Below are 5,000 nucleotides of genomic sequence, written 5' to 3'. Positions count from 1 at the left end.
AAGAAAAGAAAAAGAGACTAGCTGTCCCGAGGATAACCAGTTGTAAATCGTGTGTGTCCTTGAGAACTGTAAGTCATATAACTGATGTTGTCAGTTCATTTAAGCCTGTTGTTGTGTTGGTCTGTAGTTCTGGTACATTTAAAGTTAGCCTGTCTGTGTTCTTCCCTTTTACCTAGGTTACACCTGTTACCTAGGTTACACCTGGCTGTTGATTCGATATAATGGTGATTGTTTAATGTCCTTGCTCATTAAGATAATGTAATTAATATTGGGTTTATTGTTATTATTTATTAGGATATGTGATTCCTATGCATTGTGTATTGTATCAGCCATAGTAGAGCTACCCCCCATGTTCATACTGATGCTTGATTGTAATGAAGCATCATCAGAGAGAAGTTGTCTCCGTCGGTGTTTTAACAGACACACATGGGCCGAAGTTGGAAACCAGAATCAGCTTTAAATCCAGTCCTAATCTAGTCCTCATTATGTTTAAAATAATTTCACTGGAGTTACTAATACAAAATTGTATCTAATTAGAAAAAACATCAGAAAGAAAACAATAAAACATCAGACAGCTGCAGTCTCTGTGACGCAATAGGTCAGCGCAGTTGGCTGTTAACCAAAAGGATGGTGGTTCAAGTCCACCCAGGAACGTTTGTTGCTTTAATAACCTGGAGTGAGCCAACTCTGGGGTTTATCCTTCTTTTTTTATATTTTTATTTTAATTTATCCATTTATCCAGCAGAAGACAATACACTGTTAGACTTAGCTGTAATTTCTACAGTTACTTCCCAGCTGAAAAATAAATGTGCTAAGTGTACTTAAATTTAGCATACTTTTGTGTACTTGAAGGCACACTAATCACTACTATACTTCAAGTGGTTTATGATTAGTTAACTTGAGCTGCTATTTTGGAACAACTAATTTTGTACTAATTTTATTTTAATTGTAATTAAATTGTGGAAAAGCTCAACTTGAAGTGTATTTAGTGTACTTTGATGTGCTAAAGTGGAACAACTTAAGTATATTTTGTATACTTTAAGTATATGAGTTTATATGTACTAATTATGCTTAATTAGTCTACTTAAAGTGTACTGTGGTTGTATTATAACTACATTTAAAAAATGTTGTTAGTGTCTTAAAAATATATAAGCTTTATACTTTAAATATTTCTTACTGTGGTAATAATATACTTATTTATACTGTTGGCTTATTCCAATTACTAAAAAAGCATACTTTGTAGTTAATAGACAATATACTTTATCATTACTTTGCTATATTAATTTCTACCTTGCACATTCTTGCAAATGTATTACCAGTATACTAAAGACTGAAAGACTTGTGGGACTACTTCCATGCAGGTGAAAAAATATACTTTAATGTATTGAACCATGTCCAAATTATAGTACATTACAATACAACAACTTGTACTATCTCTTAATGTGTAAACATTTACATATGGATTTTAACCATTTCCATTATAACATTACACATAAACTTTAAAGAACACAGAATATGAACAATGAAAAACAACATTCCTTATTATTGCACCCTTAACCCCTTGCACCATACAGAAACACACACACCACACATTATGTCCCTTTTTTTGGCTGAACTGCTCATGTTACACTTTCGTTTGATGGCCGTGCGCACATCAGAGACACTTGTCTGCGGAACTCCAGAAGAACAGCGTCTGTTAACCGAACAGACAAGAGATCAGTAAGTCACGCAGCATATTCATAGTATTTTTAAACAGTACATCAGGAAAGTCTGAGAAATGTATCAGTATGATATACCAATATGCTACCAGTATATCCAACATGTATTTAATAATAACTGGTTGTCTGTTTCCGCGTGATATAGCTGCAATAGAAATCACAGAAGCTTTAAAATAGACTGCATGTAACTCCAGACAATTACATACCTGTAATAGCCTGCACTTTGGCGACATCAAGCTGTGTTTTTGGCGGCCCCCCCCCTCCCAGACTTTCCAGTTAGGGTGGACTGTGCAAGGCCCTCCTTTGTGAATACCAGGACAGCCAGCTCCTGGGCAAAAATGGTCATGCGAGATCTATTCAGCCGCAGGAAGGCCCTCTTTGAAACTGTCACTGTGCTGCCTGCCAAGGGGCGCTGCATATGGGAGAGAAAGAGAGGAAATATTAGACCGATTATCTCCACCTACTTATATGGAATGACCAACAATGTGCTCAATTCAATCCTCACTTGGAAACACTACTAGTACTTTTTTGTTGCTGACAATTTCTGCTCCAGTCTGAAACATAATGTAAATGTGAATTTTAAACATTGTAGTTTCTGCATTTATTGTCTAAGTATTTATCATTAATACAGTGCTATTTAGAGGAAATGTGAATATTTACTTTGAAAGTCGATATAAAGTGTGCGCCCCTAAAATTTCTGCTTGCGTGCCTAAAACTTTAAGTTAGCGGCCACTGTGCTCTTAGTAAAAAAAGTTAGCCTGGAGCCCTATAAACCACTAGGGAGTGCTATGATCAGTGGTGTTGAGGTTCCCACTGACAGCAAGATAATTCATATGGCCGATTTGTGACTATATCACTATATCATTATATTGCTGACCTAATTACCAACACAGGATGATGCTGCCAAAGACAAAAAGTCCATAATGCAAATATAGAATACTTTGTGAATGAACTATCAAGTAATGAATACATATGTTCATCCCTCAATTATAACATACCATTTCAATTGCACTGTCCACAGAAGAAGATGACATCGCAGATGAAGGGGTCCCCCCGAACGAGACATCAATGCCCGGACACACTCCACACACTCCCTCATTATTTAATCATTTCTGGCAGGTCTAGGTAAATGTAACAATAAGGGGGAAAACATTTGGTTTGTTAGTTAGTCAACGTAATGTTACTTAAGTTCAGTACCTGACAATAATGTGGAAACACCCTGAATCACTGTTTAATAAATATACTGTGTTTTGACATGTCTGCCCCTCTAATTCCAATCTGAACACCAACCATGAAGGGCTGACATGATTTCATTCATTTTAGTGCCATGCCATGATCAGTCTTATCACCCCGTCAGCTTCTTCAAGGGAGATTGAAGTACCTGGCAGAAAAGAGAAAAAAAAGATTAGAATCACATTAAACCTCATTAAGGTACCACAGACACAGAACTAAACACAGACCTGATTTGAGGAATCGTGGGAGGAAACAGTGGCAAATATAATGTTGTGTTCTTTTGTATGTTATAGATTGTGATTATTTTATGCTTGTTTTTCTGAATCCCATAAACCAACAGACAAACACTGCAGTGTTTGTCCAAGCTGTCATGGTGACTGATTGACATGTGCTGCTTTTTACTTCTCATTATACCACTTTATTTTCTTGAAGAAATACTGTATTTAAAGTAACACTCTTCTAATCCTGGGGGACAAAACATTAATGAAAGGTTTTTTAAATTATAATATTGTCAAATATATTAAATAACAGTAAATGAAATATATTATGCTTAGTTGGTAATGCAATGACAGCCAAAAGGAGTTTATTGGAAGAAATACGATATGTAACAATTGTGAGATAAAGTTTTACATGCAGCTGGGTGTAAGATCTCAGACCTTTGCCTGACATATTCAATCAATATGATATAATTGTATCATCATAATATAATATTCAATATAAATGTACTTGCGTTCTCTGGGCTGAGGATAAACCCAAGTCTTCATCTGAGGCATGGTCCTGAAAAAAGTGAAAGAGAAAAGAGCTGTGAAAGCAATTCAATAGAGCAAGAATTTTCTCAGCTAGGAAAGAAGTATGACTTACAATGTCATGCCGTTGTGGACTCCTATGTATGTGGCGTCATCAAACTGGGACTGGATGCCAGGGGTAAAAGCACGTCTTGCTGCCTTGTAAATCTTTGCTTGCTTTCCCTGAAGAAAAACTTTATAAAAAGTAGGAAAATGATTAATCATATCCTGAAATTTGAGTTGTAGAGACTACAATATTTAATTATAAAAAAAATGATATATCACTGAAGTGTACGTTGGCATTAACTATAGTCGAGTTTTACAAACTAAATGGACAAACTACCATATTATTAACACAAAGAACATGCATAATAGATGTTAGATTCACAGGACGAAAGCATTCTATCAAATTTTTCTCATGTCAAGACCTGTTAATGAAATGTCTGAAGGACACCCCAGTTTTTGGTGTTGTAAACATCATAGCCACCTGCTCAAGAAAAAAGTATGCCTTACCCCATGAACACATTGTGGAGATTCATCCTCAGACTGCAGTGGTGATCTTGTGTGTCTAGGGCCCTCTTCTGAGACAAGGAAGTCTTTAGGTTTTGTAACACCTGGTTGCTGGCTGCCTCTTTGATCCTGGTTTGTTTTGCCTGTCAAAAACGTTTTAGTGTAAAAACAAAGATAAGACTGTCATCACAAATGTAAAATTCTCCCTAGCATACTAAGCCTAATTAAATCAGGATAAATTTTATACTATAGAAAACACAGAAATAATTTCATAGCACCTGACAGAATGGCAGTAGAGGTACGGCAGTATGCAAATGACAGAGCCTCCATAATCACTGATCATGATTATATAGACCATTGATTATATAGAGCACATTCTACTGAATGCCAGGGAAACGTTCTCAAATTGAGTTTCTTGCCGAATTCTTGCTTCTGGACTAAAATATTCATCTTGATTAAATAAACCTCAACTTGTTTAAAATTCAAGGATTAGTGATGCTTTTTTTCTTTTTTAATAGTATTAGATTGTTAATTCTGCTCGGTGTTGCTTCAGTGCATCTAGTGGCAGGTGTAAAGCTATCTCAAAGATTGGAAAAAAAACATTTTAAAATATAGCACATGTTAATGATTAAACTAGTGGTTTCCCAAGTTTTTTTAAGTCCTACAGAAAGCTTGTGTAATCAGGTTGACATTTTAGATGTTTTCTGATTTAATCTCCATTAATTATCTCACCACCCCACATATATAGCTTATT

Source organism: Etheostoma spectabile, unplaced genomic scaffold (assembly GCF_008692095.1).
Source record: "Etheostoma spectabile isolate EspeVRDwgs_2016 unplaced genomic scaffold, UIUC_Espe_1.0 scaffold00019138, whole genome shotgun sequence".
Classification (NCBI taxonomy): Eukaryota; Metazoa; Chordata; class Actinopteri; order Perciformes; family Percidae; genus Etheostoma; species Etheostoma spectabile.
The sequence above is the reverse complement of the archived record's forward strand: the minus strand, read 5'-3'. Positions refer to the sequence as shown.